This window comes from Patiria miniata, unplaced genomic scaffold (assembly GCF_015706575.1).
Source record: "Patiria miniata isolate m_02_andy unplaced genomic scaffold, ASM1570657v1 HiC_scaffold_24, whole genome shotgun sequence".
In the NCBI taxonomy this organism is placed as follows: domain Eukaryota; kingdom Metazoa; phylum Echinodermata; class Asteroidea; order Valvatida; family Asterinidae; genus Patiria; species Patiria miniata.
The window spans coordinates 19,195,859-19,217,858 of record NW_024037063.1 but is presented as its reverse complement, the minus strand read 5'-3'; positions in this window follow the sequence as shown (position 1 = coordinate 19,217,858).

Genomic DNA, 22,000 nt, shown 5'->3' with positions numbered 1-22,000 from the left:
TCCCTTTCAATCCCCCCCCCCAAATACCCGCCAGAAAGGGTTCAAATCTGTAAGCACTTGTGGTTCGGTGGGGAAGTTGATATCTTTTTAATTAACACATTAACAAAACATTTCCTGCTTGTGTACAAAAAAGCCCTGTAATTTATAAGCACCAATACATTTAAATTGCTTGTCATGCAACAATGGATGCACCACAGAAGTGTTGCCATGTTGACTACTGATGACAGTTTGGAAGCGACTCAAAATGTCAGGCTGATTACAAAATTACGATTTTGGAGGGCATAGCAGCACCCACAACGGTACTATATTCGACTTTTTATGTGCTCGATCTGACCATATTTACACGTAGGGCCAAGACAATTCAATCAATCAAAATAGAGGCCATTTTGAGTTTTCACTAGAGTGATAGTTGTTTTAAAGTACATGTTTTTTAATATAAAAATATGAGTTATTTGCTCTCGTAATCGCCATATCTCTTCTCTGTATTGAAAAAAATAAAATAAATGCAATTTCGTGAAAAAAATTACAGCATTATGTACATGTACCATTTACATGTATCCATATTACACCCCCCCCCCCCCCCCCCGCTTTCCAGATATTCCAAACCACTCCCGCCTTGACAAAAAAATAGCCAAACCTACATAGTGCATATAAATATGTGGACTTTCCGCAAGGCAATATGTAACCTCAACAATAATACATGTTGAATTCTTTGGGAGGGGAGAGGTCGTTGCTCATAATGGGCACTGGAGTAGGAAGAGGGGTGGCAGGGGGTGGGCTGTGAGATGGGTACGCCTGTTGGTGTAAATTATGAAAGGTTTACTTGCAAATTGATATCTATTTACAATTTTAATGTAGGCAAATATAAGTAGCCATCAAAATCTGAATTTGGTGGCAAGGGAAGGGGCAAGGCCTAGCTGGGAGGAGAGGACTAGACATCATTATTTTAACTAATGAATGCACTTCAATCAGAGGACAATGGATATGGCCATTATTATTCATTGCGGCTTGCAAACACATGAGATTTGCCAATGTGACAATGATTTTACCGACAAAGCAAAGTTATTGGTGGGTGGTCACACTCAAGCCCAAGCAATGGCCCCAGGGTGGGGGAAGGGGAGGCTGTGAAAAGGAAGTCTAAGTAATTTCTAAAGTGTTCACTTGCATATTATTTATTTACATTTGTTTCGTTATGCAACACACAAGTTCAAAATTCGGTGGCAAGGGGGAGTGGGCAGGGCCTAGCCAGGTGGGTGTGTGTGTGTGGGGGGGGGGGGAGAGTACACGACCTACTATTCATCCACTGGTCTAAAAATGATACACAGTCTGATTCTGTTTGTGAAAATGTGCTTGATTCATGAACAATACCAATTATACAAGTTATTACTCAAAACAAAGGAAAACACTGAAAATACACTTTTTTAAGGTTTTTATGAAATTTACCATTTTTGGAGCGCTACTGCACAAAGGATATACAATAACCCAAAATGTTCTCACCAGATATGAAAAGACCAATGTCTGAACTAACCATAGCCGTAGGGAAATTATTCTGAGTGCCCTGGCAAGTGCCATTTTGGAGGGATAAAAATGGGGTAAAAATGCATTTTTGCTAGTTGTAAAAACATTCTGTATTATAGGGCCTGAAAATAATGTAAAGGAGATTTTTCAGAAGTGTTTCTATTTTTTTCTTGTTAGGGTAAGGATGATACTTTGTCGTGATTTAGTTACTTTTGTTACATTACTTCGCAGTTTGGCTTGATGACCTTTGAAAATAACGCAAAAAATGAATTTTTGCAGCAAAATAAAAGTTTAAAAAGTCTATTTTGGTTACTTGCTCCCAAAGTCCTTTCATCCCACAAAGTTTTTAAAAATTCGATTTTTTTTTGAGCGTGGACACTTAAATGAAGTATTTACACGAAATGACTCATAAGTATTTCCCGTTGTGTTAAACTCAAGCGTCCCATATACACGTACAAACTGAACATTGTTTGCCTTACATTCCCAATGTTTTGTTACACCCATGATGTTTGTGTTTAAAATCCTGTGGAATGTCCCAGTTAATGTTCTTCTCGAGATCTATACCCCACAAGCTTAGCTTATTTGTGGATTCTGCATTTCTACAAACGAATCCGGTTTTTTTTTCAGGACACGCTGTATATTAAAAAAATCATCAGAGCTTCGAAGTATTTTGAGTGCTGACCGAAAAAGTTCAAGATGGCCGGCTACAAGACTCCGATGATAGCAATCGGTATCATTCACATTATTGATGGGGTACTGCTGCCTATTCTATGGGGCATTGGCTGGCTCTTTGAAGGTTATATATCTGTATATGCCGCACCAGTGTGGGGTGGTATCGTTGTAAGTATTTCAAATTCGGTTCTTGAATCAACCGACCGACTGACTGAACGTTTAGTAGTAAAGTCTGTCACGAGCCAACATCGCCCACCGAGCAGGTCAATATGGCCCATCAAGGGCCTATCGGGTTTATCTCCAGTATACAGGGTGAATAAAAAAAAACCGAAACCGAAATATTATTGCTAATTGCAACAAAAGTAGGGCACATGTGAATCAAAGGGAAATATTCTCTGTTAAGGTTGAATTTCCTCTTTAAAATGACCCTGATTACGTAAATACATTCACGGATGACAGAGCAGTGACCAATTTTATGAAAGGGTTTATTTAGAGACTTGCGCCACTTTTCAATTGTGGTTTTTGTGGTGTCATTTGTCACAGAGTGAAAGGCTATGGTTGCCAATCAAGGCGGGTGGGGGAAAAGAGATCTCACCATGTAAACTTAATATTTATTCGCACAGTGTTATTTACATAATTAAACATGTCCCTCACATTTCCAATCCACACATAATTTCTGACGATTGAAACTTTTGTCAGAAGTGAAATCCGCCGGTGGGTGATGCAATGCTGCATGCTGGCGGACGTTCTGCGTGTTCACGGCTCCGTTCATGCAAAAGGCAGCCTCATCTCCGATGATGAGATTTTCCAAAAATCTGTTTGGACGGTCAAGTATCCACTGGCAAAACCTAAGACGTCTCGGAAGATCACCAGGAAGCAGTTGATGTCGTCTCACAATTCTGTTAGGGTACCACCGGACATCCAGCCTCACAATTCTGTTGAATGTGGCTGGGGGCAGTCCTAGACCATTTCATCTCTGGCTGATGCGTTCTCCCTGTTGCAGGGCCTGCTGGACCGCATTGATGTTTTCGGGTGAGCGCCCAGTTCTTCGTCGCCCAGATCTTCCCTTGCTTAAGTTTAAGCTGGTTCCCTCACTCTTTTACTTGCGAACATTGCGCCAAATCGTTGTCTTAGCTGCAAGAGGAAGATCTTGAAAGTTTTCAGCAAAAGCAACTGCCACTTGCTGAAGGCTCCCGTCTCCAACCACTTCGACACAACAAAAACTCGCTGTTCTCTTGTAAGCTGCATTCTCATGTACGCCTGAATGTGTTTTAAGAAACTGCAATCTTGTCCTCACCCACTTGCTAATTTTAAGAAGGTTATGTAATGATTAAGGTTATGTAATGATTAAGGCCAATGAATGCCACAATTGAAAAGTGGCGCAAGTCTCTAAATAAACCCTTTCATAACACTGGTCACTGCTCAGTCATCCGTGAATGTATTTACGTAATCAGGGTATCATTTTAAAGAGGAGATTCAACCCTAACAGAGGATATCTCCCTTTGATTCACATGTGCCCTATTTCTGTTGCAATTAGCAGTAATATTTCGGTTTCGTTTTTTGATCAACCCTGTTAGGGCCCTGTCACACCTCTGCGTATCCTAATTCCTTATGAGTTGCGCATTGACATTTTTTTTCATACGCAGTCGTACGCACAATACGCACCTCATATGCATCTCTATCGTTTTGTGTAGGTTTTATGTACGCAGATATACGCATGGTACGGCCCAGTACGCAGGATAGTTTTGGGCATGCACAAAACTACGCTGCGTACGCTGTTACGCAGGTCATAAGTTATAAATACGCAGCGAATCGGTCCCGCATCGGTCGAGTGCGATACGAGTACACTATGTGTTCGTGACGCACCCCGTCAGCATATGAGCCACCTGTATTGGACGTATACATAGCGTACTTGCAGCGCAGATGCAACGCACACTGAATGGCGAGCGGCGGAAATGCGGCGGGAATACGCTCAGAATTGCGTCAAGCATGCGGTCAGCATAAGTCGGGTGCGTCCGGAATACGCTCGGCATGCGCACTGCATACTGAACTATTCGCAGCCCGAAAAGTAATGTTGTGCACTGCATACGCAACTCATACGCATCTCATATGCAATGGATGGGCTGAATTCGTTACTTGTACGCAAGATGTGCGTCGCACATAAGTCAAAGTGATCAAAACATTTCGACGTTAATTGAGCGTACGGCTGCATATTGAAAAATTTTGACAAGGAACTCATTAGGAATTGGGATACGCAAAAGTGTGACAGGGGCTTAAAATGGGGCTGTTATAAAAAGATACGATTGTGCACTTTGTGACTAAAGCATGAAACTTCGCACGTTGGTTCTTAAAGGGAATATACAACATTTGCAAACATCGAAAAATAAAACTACCAAGTTTTACCTTACTAGGATGTTGGTAAATGACGTCTAACGCATCCTGTAAAATTATGGCACCTGGTGAGAAGTCATTTTCAAGAAAATGGAATTTTTGTATACATTTCCAACGGTGGTCGGCCGACCACCGTTGGAAAAACCCAACTATATTTCAACTACTGCTCCAAATTTACCCCTTTTTCAGTCCAAATTTTGTTTGGTATTGGTTACATGTTCATGAACGGATGCAGGCCAGCTAGACTTGTTCCCTTACCTTACAATTTTCTGGCAACTATAAATTGATCCATTTCATCTTTAGTGGAGTCAGGGAACCAGACTACTTGAACAATTTTGTTTTTCGTGGTTTTTCCAACATTTTCGAACACAAAACTTCAAACATGTCAGTGTAACAATATTTGATAAATAAAATACTAACCCCTCAAATACTCCATTTCTGAAAATTACAGCAAAAGCCAATGATGTACATTCACTTTAATGCCATGAAGAAAATTTTCAGATGTGAAAACATTTCATATTTGACCTCTGGTGACCTTTGAGTGGTCAATGACCTTTACATGCACTATTTACAACAATTGGTCTTGAAAACACCACTTTCCTATGACCCAAGTCTATGTCATACGTCTTCAGGCCATGAAAATACAGATCAGATGTGAAAGCAAAAACAATATTTGACCTTTATTGACCTGCCAGAGGTCAATGACCGTTGTATACATATTTATCGTTTTTATGATTTACTCTTTATATAACCCCAACTTTTTCAAAACCAAGTAGGTTTTCGTGCTGATTTTTGTTTACATTAGGTAGGGCATTTCATATTTGACCTCTGATGACCTTCAAGAGGTCAATAAACTTTGTATTCTCAAATTATATATATTAATTAATATTTATTATTCAAAAGCCAACTATTTCATGATCCAAATCTAAATGTTGGCTCTCTGCGACTTGAACAGAATTTTCAGATATGGAGACATCATATCTGACCTTTTGTACCCTTTGATAGGTCAGTGAACTTTATATACCTTATTTTTTGCTATTTTTCATATTTATTCGTCAAAACGCCTTTTTCTCGTGATCCAAGCCTCAATATTGCAAAAGAAAGGTAATGCACCTAGTATTATACAGTCATGTAATGAATTCAAATCACACAAAAACTTTTGGGGTGACATGTAAAGTCCATTTTCCTTTTTCAATTGGCAGACGCAACATGATGCGACTGGGAAAGAATTATGTACAAATATAAAATGTCTACCAATAGTCACTCTTGTGTTCTTATTACTCTCTGTGGTATCTAGATGGACTTGGATCACCACAGTTTTAACCTTTTTACCAAGCCCACTGGTCACTGTTACATTGTGATTCTTGTCCAATGTACCTCTTGTATTCTGTTGCGCCCCTGTCTGCCCTTCAAAAAGGGAAATGGAGATCAGAGGTCATAACAAAATTGTCCTTGGGGTCTGAATTCAATTAGACATGCTGTAGAATAATACTTAAAATACACTTGTTTTGAATTATTTAGACTTGGGTCATGAAAAAGTGGCATTTGGAATATTAAATATGATAAATAGCATCAAAGAGGGTATGCAAAGTTCATTGAATAAAAACGTCATACACGCGTGCGCACCACTGATTACTAGCGCCCATTGGATAAACGCTCGAGGTGCGTTCACTTCCGGTTCCATTCGTGCTATGCTGCACCGTATGATGTAAGCATGGTTGAACTGAGATGACGTCACACTTACGAACCGAATATGGAGAGAGGTAAGTTTGGGTGAAAAAGCTTGCCCAATGACACCACATTGTTACCAGCAGCTGGATTCAAACCTCTGCTCTGATCACGAGTCACCAACTCTAACCATTATCCCACACACACCACACTGACCAAACGAGCGCAATGAACACCCTTTCTTGGCTGATTTGACTTGACGGACATGGCTATCTTTCGTCATTACGGGCACTGAAATACACATTTTTTTTAATTCCCAAAATTCATTTCCCTCATCAGTTGTTGATTCCGGCCGGAATCACCGGAATAATTGCGAGCAGTGGCAACAATCGTGGAGCGGTAAGTAAGAGCACTCCCTCGCGTAACACACACAGTCGTGTTTTACAAAACGCCTGTGGACAATTAACATACAGGGCGAGTAAAAAAAACCGAAACCCAAATGTCGGGACTATTGTTTTAGTGAAGTTCTGCATGTAGCACTTTCTAAATCTAGCCTATGAAAGCCAAATTCATAAGCTTTCTTTTATATAACTAAATGTACTATTGGGGAGACACATAGGCATCATTATCTCGATAATAGGGAAACATATCACTTAATATGAAGACACATAACTGTCTCCCTATTGCACAGCCCCCCCCCCCCTTTAGAGGCAAAATTTTGTTGACGCAATTGAGTTATATTACTTGTTGCTCGTGGTCTAATTAGTAAAAAGTACCGAAAATTATTGTTTTTTATATATTTTTCCTTTGATAGGCGATGGCATGTCGAATACTCAACAGCTTGGGGGCAGTTGGTGCGGTCGCAATCATCGTCACTGCTGCTCTCATCACCTCTACCAATATAGTAACCGACAGTGTAAGTTAAAATCTCTAGGACACTTTTTGGGAAGGATATGAACTCGTAAACCGAGTAGACCATTTGTAATTGTGAGCGTTTGTTTCGTTTAAACCAACAAAAGTGCTCGAAATCGCAAGACAGTTGCTAAATATTTAGACTTTGCCAAAGTCTAGGTTGCGCTCGGTCTGTGCCTACAGTATGACGTGCGCCCTCATGCGTCGAATCCGGACCATCATGTTAAAATCGTACATGTACATGTTATTTTTAAATGATGCAGCAATCCAACTTTTGCACCACATGTATGCACATGTTCTGTACATGCACACACACACATGTACGTATAATACGCGTATTGTACAATGTACATACAGTGTGCGCGCATTGTTATACGCACTGAAGTGGATCGCGTGCTGAAGTGTACCTTGTCGTGCTTCTGAAAAGATGTAAACTAAGTGATTTTTGTGACTTTTTTAACTTACTTTTTTTAGATACCAACTTAAGCATCTGGCTGCAGCTACGTTAGCCAATACGCAAAAAATGCTATCCGAAAACTTTACATAAAAACATGCCATACCTGATGTAATTTCTTTTTTCTAATTTCATTTCGGACCATGTGGACAAAATTTTGAGCGTCGCATAATGTGCCATTTGACCCAACGTAAATTCGAAACGGAGCCTGAGTAACTGACAAGAATTGAAATTTACAAAACAGACCCGTTTTACAGATTTTCCTACTCTATTACGCTTTTAAACGAAAAAAAAAGAGCATTTATGCATGGGAATAAAAGAGTAATGAATCAGTCTTAACGGCCGATTGGAACCTTGCTGGGTCATGGCCGTGACGACTTGCAGGTCACAGGTCATGCAAAATTTATCCAATCAGAGCGTGAATGTATCGACGTATCCCAGCGTCCTGTTTCCAGGGCGGGGTACGAGCGAAGTCTATTACCCGCTACCGGTCCCTACATTCGACGTCTGAAGGACAATGGAGGGCAGTCTAGCGTGCTCTCACCTAGGGGTAATAAGTTTTGGTCGTGTGTGTGTTTCAGGACGCTGGTGCTATAGGAGCAGCAATTGCCACCGCCGTACTCGGTGTTCTGGAGCTGATTCTTTGTGGTATTGCGGGTTTGTACTCCTCGAGCATCTTGCGCGGCGCTGCCGCAATCCAGGTTGCTCCTGTGGTAAGTCACGTTGATATGCAGTTATGCATCTATCAATTGTGCTCCCCCTCCCCCAGGCTGCCCAACCAAACATGTGGAAATTGCCAATTTGAAGCGACTTAATCCCCACCCTGGGGCCAGAATTTCTGCGTCCATTGCCAACATGCATGGATGAGGCGCCCTAAACTGATTGCCTGTCCATCTAGTGCGCCATGGTTAAAATGTTCGTCACAAAGTTCGAGACTTCATAATAGGTCTTCCATAGAACATGCTGACAATTCTGCCTGGCTTATTCCTACCCTAAATATTGATCTCTTTTGTTTGGAGGGACTGCGAAACGAACAATTGAAGGCAACTGAAGACTCATCTTTCTGTCTTCGATTCGAATGATTTTGTGAATGGGAAAAGACGAACAAGCAATGTTGTTGCACCAAGGAATTAAATTTGGGAAATTTCATTGGCTGGTACCCTCTAAAAACATAGTGTAAATTTTTGTTGAGTAAAGTTGTTGGGTAAAATAATTGAGTAAATTTAAACAATTACTGATTTAAACCCCAAAACATTATTGCATCGCTTGTGTAATTACAACATGCGGGTTTTACCCTTCCACACGGTAAATTATGCTCAATTATGCGTAGCCTGTGAATCTCACTCCGAAAAGTTGATAAACGCGTTGTTGCCACACTAGGAACAACACTGATTTGTTAGTTATATCTCCAATGATACACAGGGTTACGGTGGTGGTGGGGTAGACAACCCAGCAATGCAGTACCCGGGAGCACAAGTCCAAATGCAGTACCCAGCTCAGCCACCTCAGGGCCAGTACCCAGGCGCCCCAGACCAGGGGCAGTACTCAGGCGCACCGGCCCAGGGGCAGTACCCAAGCGCCCCGGTCCAGTACCCAGCACCCGAAGAGCAGAAGTACTAAGCACCGTGTTATGCGTCCTGCTGGGCCCAGTTTCAAAAACAGAGCTATAGCCGACAATATTGCTGGGTAAATTTATGTAGCTGAGTAAAAATCAACAAAGAACCAATCACAGGCTTCTTACTTTGTATGATATAGTTTTGCGGGTAACCTGTTTCGGCTAAGTATTTTTCTAAGCTTAACAAGTTCCCGTGCTTAGCGAAAGTACATGAACTGAAATAAGCTGATATTGTTTTTCTAAAACGTTGTTATCATAATGATACTACATAATGATGTTTCTATTTTGCATTATAAATATCATGTGTTAACATCCTCTGCTGGCTGTTGATGTAGGCCTAGTCACTTTTAAATTCTACTTAAAAGTCCTTTCAAATTGGACAAGGTAATTGAAAGTTGCTGATAGTCAATGCATGATGCGAAGCAATCGTTCCCTTCAATCTGATTGTATGTACACGTGACTGTGGTACCTGGATGTGTTTGTGCTACCTGGATGTGTTTGTGGTACCTGGATATTACTGTGGTACCTGGATATGTCTGTGGTACCTGATTATTTCTGTGGCACCTGGATGTTTTTGTGGTACCGGTTGTTTCCGTGGTATATGATTATTGTTTTGTTAGAACTGTCATTGTATACAAAGCCTGTCAGCCCACGGGTGCAAAATTTGTTTTATTCGTTGGGTAGGTAGTTTAGTATTCATAATCACTCTCATAATCATTCAGGTATCCTTAAGAATGACTCTTGGAGGACAACTGCATTAAGGAGTGTATCAGAATCCTAAAACCATACAGATGTCCATGATGTGACATGGACAAAAAAGAAAGTGGACCCCAAATTTATAGAAGGACTCAATTAGGAAAACAAATATGGCGGTGATCAGTAAAAGTCATAGCCTACTCGTGTTGCTTGAAAACTCGCATATCCCGGTTATTATTGTACAGAATACATTGCATTTTGACCTTTTGGTCTGTTGAAATGTTGCAGATCCTCTTTTAGGGAAAAAAACAGGATTGTGACGAAAGTTCACCTTTCGTCAACTATTAAACACTCATGCGTGCGCACAATGAGGATTAGAAACATGACCTATGTTAATCATTAACCAAAATGTTATCAAAAACTGCGCTATTTATGTTATGTGTATAGAGACATAGGTAAATATACTTAGAGTCCAGGATGTGGAACCCTGAGCGTTTAGTATTGGGTTGATCAACCGTGCCTAAATTACTGGTTGGGCGTTGTGTTCGATTAGATACAGCGGTTCAACCAGCATTTGGGAGATGAAGTCTACCACTGGCTTTCCTCCACTAACAACTCCGGACACCACTGGTAAATACATGCTTCATTCACAGTTGATTCTTCGATACGTAATGTCCGATTTGGCCTTCGGATAATTTGAGGCTTGTTCGCTAACAATCGCAATACAAACTCAAACGCTTATGCAGCCCTTAGCATAGCGGACGTGTTCATGGAGCTAAAGACAAAGGCGGTTTAGGCTGTTATTTTATGAAATGTAGACCTAATATGTGATTTGCAACGATCAGTCAATGGATTGATTTTTTGGAGATGAAAGAGAAGGCAAATCGTGTTTCGTGTATCAAAAGGTTGTACACGGTTGCACACTGTTCATACTAGTGTAATATTCACTGAACATGGCCTTCAAAAAGTTTAGCTTTTCAACATTTTTCTCTGTATTTTGAGTGGTGTATGTTATAACTGAACACAGACAGAATGCATGGAGGCAAATGATTCTTACCGTTAAGCCTTCGTGTGTTGCTTACTGAACATTGGGATAGGTAGACAACGCAGACTTATTCTATACACTTGGCCATCATCTTTTTGTTGCTGCCCACTGTACCTGTTGATATGTTTAGAGGAACAAAATAAAGATAGTTGGCAATGGTGAAGGTGTGACCAAATATCTCAGAAACAAGACAAGTCGTCGTAAATTTGTTTTCGTTTCATTTCGTTTTTGACTGCCATCACAAGTACCCCCTCAACGACAAAAAAGTACAGTTGGGGTGACCGACCGGCGCCATCTTGCCTGACTGCGATTCTGCTGTGACGCGCGGCCGTACCACTGCGTGTACATAGTACAACTTCCTATGGTGTATGCGCGTGATGGTCACACACAAGGAACGGTGCGCGTCAACCAGCTAAATGTCCCGCTCGTGGGACGTCGTTGCTAGGTAAAAGGGCTCCCTCTTTGTTGGCGAACGGAGCTCATAGGGATACCAAAATGCGCGATGACCAAGACCCTCATACGCATAAAGCATACATAATTCGTAGTACAACCTTAGCAGAATTCTAGCATATCCGTAGAACGTTTGTAGCACAATCGTAGAGATCGCTACCACGAATGAGCTACGAATCTCTCAGAATATTTAAGACTAGCCACGAATAACATTACGAATGAGTACAGTTGTCCTACGGATGCCCCACGGTTGATTTTCATGAAGACTCACCACGGAACTTTGGAACAGCTTAAAAGTTCCGTAGCCCCTCCACGAATACTCAAGGAAGATGGCGGATAACCACGGAGGTACTCGGGATGAGTACGGTACTCCCACGGTTTATCACGAATTTCAAAGCGTGGATATCCGTAGCTCCAAACTGTGAATGTGTGACTTAGGAGATGAAATGAAGTTCAGTTCAGTTCAGTAAAATTGGTCCCAGAGCGCACACAATTCTATTCAATCGGCTCCGTCAGAAGGGCTATTCACTCGACGAAATGTTCATGCATAATATTATTCATAATATAACCGGGAATCCTTGTTCAAGTTTTTTTTTCTGACCAGGATTAAGCTTAAACATGTCCAATCCGTAGGTGACAATAGGTGAGTATGAAGTCAGTGAAACATTGAGTCAGGTACAAAGGTTGCGGACACTAGCCGGTGTAACGTGCATATCCGACACCATGAAATATAGACTCTTTGGTAGTATTGCACATGCAATAATACTTAATTCCGCGATTACTGCACGTCAACTGGAGGAAACCCACAATTTCAGACGGTTGGAATCTATTACCGTGGTAAAACAAAACAATTGTTGCCTGCCGTGATTGGGTCCATGGGTTTGTAAACCCTCGGGTGCCATTGAATTTTAAACACAACCATCGTTTTAAAGTTCTGTCCACAGATCACAAAAACGGTGTGCGTTCTTTCAGCAAAACGAACACAATTCACACACATCCGTATGTGAATTGCTTTTCGTTTTGCTGAAAGAACACTTACCTTTTTGTGATCCGTGGACAAAACTTCAAAAAGGTTGTTGTGTTTAAAAATCAGTAACTTGAAAGTTACATAAGTGATTGGAATGATTCTTGTACTAAAAGAAAGCTTATGAATTCGGCTTTCATATCCTAGATTTAAAAGTGCTAAATGCAGAACTTCACTAAAACAATAGTCCCGACATTTGGGTTTCGCTTTTTTTGACTCACCCTGTATTTATTAATTATTGAGCAATTATTATTCACCCAAAAACTCCGGTTTCTTTTTCTTCCGTTTTAGGACACGTTGTATATTGAAATACCATCAGAGCTTCGAAATAGTTTGAGGGCTGACCGAAAAAATTCAAGATGGCCGACTACAAGTGTCCGATGATAACAGTTGGTATCATTCACATCATAGATGGATTACTGCTGCCTATTCTATGGGGCCTTGGGTGGCTCTTTAACGGTTATGTATCTTTATATGCCGCACCAGTGTGGGGTGGTATCGTTGTAAGTATTTCAGGTTCGGTTCTTGAATCAACCGACCGACTGACTGAACGTTTAGTAGTAAAGTCTGTCACGAGCCAACATGGCCCACCAAGCAGGCCAATATGGCCCATAAAAGGCCCATCGGGTTTATCTCCGCGCGGTGACGTTTCCTCGGCATGAAATGACCGAGAATATTTTGTATTTCCCCTGGATGACATGTTAGTTCATCGCACGTACTCCCCAGCTAGTGCCGATACCCATATTTCTAGACAAATCTGGCGGCAGCCATTTTCTGCGATGGCGCAAGGCTCGCGCGAGTCGCGCTCAGGTAGAACAATTGCACTCTGGGCTCCTTCGACCAATAGGAATACCAAAATGCGCGCGCAGCATGCGCGTGAGCGTGACACCACCGCAGTAAAAGCTTCTAATTCTAGTTTCCAGATTCCACTCTCCGGTTCGTTAGTAAAAACGTCATACACGTGCGCGCACCACTGATTACAGTGCCCATTGGATAACCGCTCGAGGTGCGCTAGCTTCCAGTTTCATTCGTGCTATGCTGCACGGCTGCACCGTATGAAGTACGCATGGTTGAATTGAGATGACGTCACACTAACGAACCGGATATGGAGAGAGGCAAGTTTTGGTGAAGTGGCTTGCCCAATGACACAACATTGTTACCAGCAGCTGGATTCAAACCTCTGCTCTGATAACGAGTCACCAACCCTGACCATTAGCCCACACACCACACTGACCGAACGAGCGCAATGAACATCCTTTCTTGACTGATTTGACTTGACGAACATGCTATCCTTTCGTCATTACGGCACTGAAATATATATATTCTTTTAATTCCCCAAATTCATTTCCCTCATCAGTTCTTGATTCCGGCCGGAATAACTGGAATAATGGCGAGCAGTGGCAACGATGTAGCGGTAAGTAAGACTGGAACCAACCTCGTCCCCAGGGTGTCGAGCAGTACGCGCCCACCACTACCTGCTCTCTCACCCTGGTATTGGATCATTTGCATGTGCAAGATTTTTGCACACGTATGCAAATGAGGAACAGTCTGGTGCCTGGATATGCGTTACACATTAGCGTTTGTTTTTGTATGCGGTGTCTGGGGTAAAAACAGAGTCAATTCATAGCAGCGCGAGCACGGCGTGAGTTACGAAAACACGATTTTTGAAATCAAACTGTTACGATCTTATCGAGACAACATGCAGTATCATATTTCATATTAATATGAGCAAATTGGAAAGGAAATTAGTATTTTCAAGAAGGCGTGGACGAATGATCGTGAAAACACGTACTGCACGTTGTGAATATATAGCACCAAGTACACAATAAAAATCCATTACTAGCCAATTGCGGTATCCAATCAGGATACAGGAAGAAAGTTTCCTATCCAGGGTTTACTATTGGAAACGCGGTTGGAAATAAAGTAAGCACTGGGGACGAGGTTGGACTGGAACGTTACCAATGTATCCATAATGATTGTTCCCTTTCTTTCATATTTGTACATGAGAGGGAAGTCAAGTGATTTCAAAATGAGGCTAAAGACTAGACTTGTACATGTCCAACCAAGGTCCAACTGACAGACCTCTTCGTTCATTGTGATTAGTGTGGTAGCTGACTCGCGGAAATGTGTAGCAATAGAGACTAGAACCAGACATGCCATTTGTTTCTCTTTGCACAGTTGATTGATGCATGCAGTACTGGAAGGTTGTTGGATTGGTTGTTTCAGGTGCCAGTCTATTTGCTTGTATTGCATGTTTTCAATACCTCAAGTTTTGGGACTCTCATACACAGTAGAGAGTCCCAAATTTTTAAAATCAGGTTTTTCTTTGGCAACTGGAGTGTTTGGAGCGACCAAGGAGGTCGACAGGAATGGATTGATGTTTAAGCCAAGCCAACTTTTTAAAAATAAAATTCCTTCGAGTAGCTTGGAACCATTCCGGATGACAGCAACGACCGATATTTGGCTGTATCACTGAATCAAGCGTTGAAAGTTTTAGGTAGGCCTACTTAATTCTAATGATTGGAATGATTTGGTTCGACGTAACTAGGGGGGCGAGTAGTGGATTTTTCTACTCGAGTACTCGCAGACATTGCTCGAGTGAAGTCGAGTACTCGTGAGAAGTAAACCGAATTCCCATAAAAGCAGAAAAACAAGAAAATAGCGTGCAAGTCGCACCACATTCTTAAGTACTGAGTTATCCTTGCTGAACGACGTTTTGGGTCATTTCGTCAGCTTTTTCACGAAGGGACGAATTGGGCCACGGGTTGTCGAACAGTGGTTTTGAAAAAACCCGGGTTTTCAATTGGTCACTTTTTAAAATAAAGATTTCGTCTATTTTTGGAGCACATGCTGACTTACTTTTGATACAGATAGAAAGCTGCGATCTTAAACTTCAAAGATGTAACAAGTACAGTATAAAAAAACCAATTAATTGCGGAGTGATTAATCTCCATAGAGATTTGTCTGTTCGTGAAAACTCAAAATCCCACAAGCCTGTTGTTTTGGCAAATTGCCAAAACCCATTGCCCATAGCCTTTGCGCGAATTCGTCTCTACGCGCGTTGTTTTGCCCCGTATAACAACGTAATAGACTTTGAATTGTCTCTTCGTCAAAACTCAAAATACGATTCGGGTGAAATTTTCCCCACATTGGTTGTCATGATTTTGCTGATTTAAACTGATTTTGACACGAAAGAAATCTTCACCAAAACGTTTGTTGCTGTTCACTTAATCGGTTTCGGCCGGAAAAAGAATTTTGAAAAAAATATGGTTTTTGGCCTGATTCGTCCCTTCGTGAAAACACTCAGGCTAACGATTGAGTTGATTTTTTTGTTTGGACAAAATGGAATCCTAGGGAGAGACAGGTATAGAGGGAGTGATTCCCTGTTAACACGGGTCGTATTAAGCCATGAACATTAAACCCTAAATTGCTACTCGCGAGTACCTGCTTCTACTCACGCCATGCAGGACGAGTACTCGAGTAGATAAAAAAACCACGAGCAGAACGAGTAGCATTGAAATTACTCGCGAGTACTCGAGTAATCCAGTTACTCGCCCAGCAACGTAACTACGACAGATCCAATAAAGTTACACTGAGTTTATTGCATTTTTTTTTTTAAAGAGATGTAGCTAGCAGGAATTAATTTTATTATGAACGATAACAAGTGCTCATGAGAAGCGCTACACCATCAACAAATTCTCCCCCATTTTGTAGACCTGCTCTGAAAGATTAACATACATGGAATACACTCTAGTTCTACAAGGCAAAATGATTGTTTTTTTTTTATATTTTACCTTTGAAAGGCGAGGGTATGTCGAATGTTCAACGGCTTGGGGGCCGTTGCCGCGACCGCAGTCATCGTCACTGCTGCTCTCATCGCCTCTACCAATATAGCAACCGACAGTGTAAGTTAAAATCTCTAGGACACTTTTTTGGGAGGATTTGAACTCGTATAAACCGAGTAGACCATTTGTAATTGTGTGCGTTTGTTTCGTTTGAACCAACAAAAGTGCTCGCAATCGCAAGACAGTTGTTTACCAACTAGACTTGGCCCAAGTCCTGGTTGCGCTCGGTCTGTGCCTACAGTAAATCCAAGCATAGCGCATACGTACGTCCGTACAGTATAGCGCGCCCTCATGCGTCGAATCAGGACCATCATGTTAAAAACGAACATGTAATACATTGTATTTTCACACCCATGTACGTATAATACGCGTATTGTACAATGCACATACAGTGTGCGGCACCGTTAAACGGTGTGACAGGTAATTCTGTCCCCTCTGGTAAATGTGTCCCCCGGACACATTTACCGGCTCGTGACCCGGTAAATGTGTCGGGGGACACTTTTACCTAGGTAGATTTGCCCCCTCCAGGTAAAAATGCAGTATGTACTATGTACTGAGAGCAGCAGCGTGTCGTGCACGTCAGTACATGCTGCAAGATATGTGGCAGTGATTATCACAATGTGTACATAATGCGTCTCCCTCTACAATAGAAGTTCATCCAATAGGAAATTTCGTTACGTGCTATGATGATGGGAACACAGCCCAATCCAAGTAGGCGTTGTATCAATGAGACGAGGGCCGTCGCCATGCATCGCCGCTGTATTGACCTATCGCGGTAGAATCGCGATAGATTTCACCGTACTCCAAATCGAAACATTGTGTTCACGTATCATCTAATAGACCAAATTAAATATTATTATATATTTATGAAGGGCATAGCAGACTAAAAGTCCAAAATGTATACCTTTACAGTGAATTCATAAAAACAATAAAGAGAACTGGCCTTCCGGGTTTCAAAAGAGGGGGACAAAAAAACCTGGGGGGAACAAAATTACCTGGAGGGGACAGAATTAACGGGCCGGGGAGGACACTTTTACCTACGTAATTCTGTCCCCCGGACAGTTTTACCGGGGGACAGAATTACCTTCCACAACGGCACTGAAGTGGAAGGCGTGCTGAAGTGTACCTTGTCGTGCTTCTGGAAAGATGTAAACTGAGTGATTTTCGTGACTTTTTTTAAACTTATTTTTTAAGATACCAACTTGAAGCAATTCCGATTGAGTCAAGTCTACTTAATAACTAACCTGATGAAGTTTTAGCTCTGTGAATGCTGTATATTTCGAGAAAACAGACCAAACCGAAACATAACTTTCTGGTTCTCGATTTCAATTCCAACATTACCGAGTCACATTTTGAATTGCGCCCTCTCGTGACACAATCCCGAAATCAGCATCCGAGACACTATTGCCATTCAGCCGTTTTAACCCTTCCTGAATTCGCCCAATTGCAAACCAACTACAATATTAGAACGCATGGAGCGGATTCACGGAAATTTTCAAAAATGTCACACTTGGCACATCTTTGGAATCGACCTATACTTCCGTTCTCAATGACAGCATACCAGAAGGAGTAATTTCCCAGGGAGTATAGTGTCTTTACTTAAAGTTTTGGATAGCTGTAAATGGTCCACTCTATCTTTAAGCAATTAACGGGAGAGGTTTTTCTATTGAACTTACGTTACATTTTAAATGGTACAGGATTGGTATATATTAGAATTATTTCTAGTCGGGGTATTGGATTATGGAAGAGTTCCGGTTTATATCTAGCATTCGTCGAAGCTTATGAAACTTTTAATTGACGCAAAGGAATGACTTGGCATTTAACAGAATGTACGTGTTATTTAGGCCACAATGAGCTTTGATTTTTTTAAATATGCTGGACACAAAGACCTTTCTACGCTTTTTGGCAGTACATTTTGCCAACCACGGGTTGCGAAACTAGGAAAGGTCCAACACAGCAAAAACGTAAAAGAGTTATTACAGATAACCTCAATATTATAGGTTTTCCCAGCTATTTTAACACTTTTATCACACGAATTCCCTATTTCGCTACTTTAATTTCGTCCCCAATCATCTCCAAACTCACATCTCAATTTGAATTTCAAAAAGTCACCACTAGATTTCATTTAAGGTTCAGTATAATTCAAATTGTTAGCATTCCGATTTGTCCAAAATCTTTGAATTTCGTCTCGTGAAGCAATCGGCGTTGAATTGACAAAGCAAATTCGTTTTTTGTCATTCATTTTCACGTTGTTGTCATTGCATTTCGTTTCTGGTGACTGAAAGTGCATACGATTAAAAAATGCGCCCAATCTTTAAACTTATTTGAAGAATTGTGCGCATTAAAACAATAATAATTTCAACATATATTACCTTATAGTTGTTAGCTGTAAAAGGTATGATTTTTTATTTCTGTGGTTTCAGAATTAACATTAGAGTCAGGAATTGATATTTCACAATATGACATGAACACCAAGCATTAGGCCTATAAGGTCAAACACCTTCTTAATGTTGCTCTTTGATAGACATCCCTTATTCCTGTTGCTTCAGTCATATACATATATCAAAGAGCAACATTACAAAGGTGTTTGATGTCAATGCTTAATTTCCATATGCTAAACAAGGAGCATATTGTGAAAATTCCATTTCTGATTTTAATGTTAATTGTCAAAGAAATCTCAAAACTTACAGCTAACTTCTTTCATTTATAAGTAATTATTTGTTAAACTTAAAATTTAATTAATTTGCACAATTGTTTAGATAGGTCCAAAGATTGGGCGCATTTTTTTAAATCGTATGCACTTTCAGTCACCAGAAGCGAAATGTAATGATAACAACATGAAAATGAATGACAAAAAACGAATTTGCTTTGTCAATTCAACGCCGATTTTTTTTCACGAGACGAATTTAAGAGAATTTGGACGAATCGGTATGTTAACAATTTGAATTATACTGCACCTTAAATGAAATCTAGTGGTGGTTTTTTGAAATTCAAATTGAGAAGTGAGCTTGGCGATGATCGGGGACGAAATTAAAGTATCGATATAGGGAATTCGTTTGATAAAAGTGTGAAACTAGCTGGGAAAACCTATATTTGATACTTAAAAATAAATGCATATTGTCAACAAACCTACAACGTAATTCCTACACATGCATTTTTACAATGTTTTGAAAGCGTTATGAGGACGTGTTTCTGGAAAAGTAATGGCCAACCACGGCTTCCATTTATGCGCTTACGGCAGCCCATACAAAATGGCGCCAATGTTTACAAACAAAAGAAAGGTCTATTTTAGGAGAGCGCTGTTTCGCATGGGTACATTCTTTCAAATAATTGATGGACAATTGAGACAGGCGATGTTGAAACCAGGCAACTGGACTTAAACTTACTAGACATAGAACAGTCCCACCTATTTTTGGGTCGCTTCATCGGCTCAGTGGGTGGCGGAAATGGACCATGTTCGAAGACTAGTCCTGCATATACTTTGCATACATAAGAAGGGAGTCTCCTAATGACTATACTCCTAGTCTATCACTTAGCTCGTAACCCCCCCCCCCCCCCCCTGCAATCAGGGCGCTGGGTACGCTGATGAACTTCTCATAATCTTGTGAAGGAAGTTGGGATGGCATTCTGGGTAATTTATCGTGACCTATGTATAAAGCATCTGGCTGCAGCTACGTTAAAATGCTATCCGAAACCTTTCCATAGAATCATGCCATACCGGATGTAATTTCTTTTTCATTGCGGACCATGTGGACAAAATTTTGAGCGTCACATAATATGCAATTTCAACCAGCGTGAATTCCAAACGGAGCATGAGCAAGTGAGGAGGATTGAAATTTACAAAACCTACCCATTTTACAGATTTTCCTACTCTATTACGCTTTTCAACGAAAAAAAACATTTATGTATGAGAATAAAAGAGTGATGACTCGTCTTAACGGCCGATTGGAACCTTGCTGGGTCGTGGCTGTGACGACTTGCAGGTCACAGGTCATGCAAAATCTATCCAATCAGAGCGTGAATTCATCGGCGTATCACAGCGTCCCGTTTCCAGGGCGCGGTACGAGCGAAGTCTATTACCCGCTACCGGTCCCTACATTCGACGTCTGAAGGACAATGGAGGGCAGTCTAGCGTGCTCTCAACTAGGGGTAATAATTTTTGGTCGTGTGTGTTTCAGGACGCTGGTGCTGTGGGATTAGCAATTGCCACCGCTGTACTCGGTGTTCTGGAGGTGATTCTTTGTTTCCTTGCGGGTTTGTACTCCTCGCGCATCCTCGACGTAGTTGCCGCAATGCAGGTTGCTCCTGTGGTAAGTCACGCTGATATGCAGTTATGCATCTATCAATTGTTCTCCCCCTCCCCCGGGCTGGCCAACCAAACATGTGGAAATTGCCAATTTGAAGTGACTAAATCCCCAGCCTGGGGAAAAGCCTCCAAATGCTGGCGAGTGACAGAATTCGCTCCCATCCCTTGGGGGACAAAAGTGAGTAGGCTCCGACATAAGACCTAGGGGCAGCGGTGGAGGGCCAGGGTCAGGGAAATGTGCATTACGTAAACAAACATGAAACATTTTAATCCACGCTGCTTTGAATACAATGAGGTGTAGTTGATGCTACACTGCAAAAATTAGTATTAATTTAACACCATTCGGTATCTATATAGGACAACACCAGTAAAATTTAACACCAGATGGTCCCATTTAGATACAAATGGTGTAATTTTAACACTGCAGTTTTTGCAGTGTACCAGGGGCGGGCTCGCGTCAACTCGGATACGCATCCATCAAAGACCGAAGTATTGGGATCTTCCATGATATGGGTATCAAAACAAAAATCCACTCCATTCCAAACGGTCAATCACAACTCCTTCACAGTCCTCCCGTCCATAGTCAAATCACAACTTGTTTAAATGAACTCTAATAAAGGCGAACCTATGTTAATCCCTTGTTACTTGTGACTGGACTTGTGATCGGACGAGTGATTAACGTGTGACCGGACCTGTGATGGACTCGACTGCCACACTAGGAACAACACTGATTTGTTTGTTATATCTCCAATGATACACAGGTTTATAGTGGTGGTGGGGTAGACAACCCAGCAATGCAGTACCCGGGAGCACAAGTCCAAATGCAGTACCCAGCTCAGCCACCTCAGGGCCAGTACCCAGGCGCCCCAGACCAGGGCCAGTACCCAGGCGCCCCAGACCAGGGGCAGTACCCAGGTCCACCGGCCCAGGGGCAGTACCCTGGCCCGGCCCAGGGGCAGTACCCAGGCCCGGCCCAGGGGCAGTACCCAGGCACCACATTCCAAGGGCAATACACACCAACCCAAGCCTGGCAGAAGTACTAAGCACTGTGTAATGTGTCCTTGGCCCAACTTAAAAAAGCTTTGCCCCGACAATGCTTAAAGGGAAAATACAACATTTGCAAACATCAAAAAATAAAACTACCAAATCATTTTGAAATACTTGCTGGACTGTTAGTGAATGACAGTGTAAAGCATCCTATAAAATCATGGCACCTGGTATACTGTCATTTAAAAAAAAAAGGGGTATTTTTGTATCAATTTCCAACGCTGGTCGGCCGACCAGCGTTGGAAACAACTGGCTTTTTTCAAATACTGAACCCAATTGACCATCGCACTTGTTTGCAATCGATTACACACCTATGAACGGGTACAAGCCAGCTATACTGGTTCCCTGACCTGACAA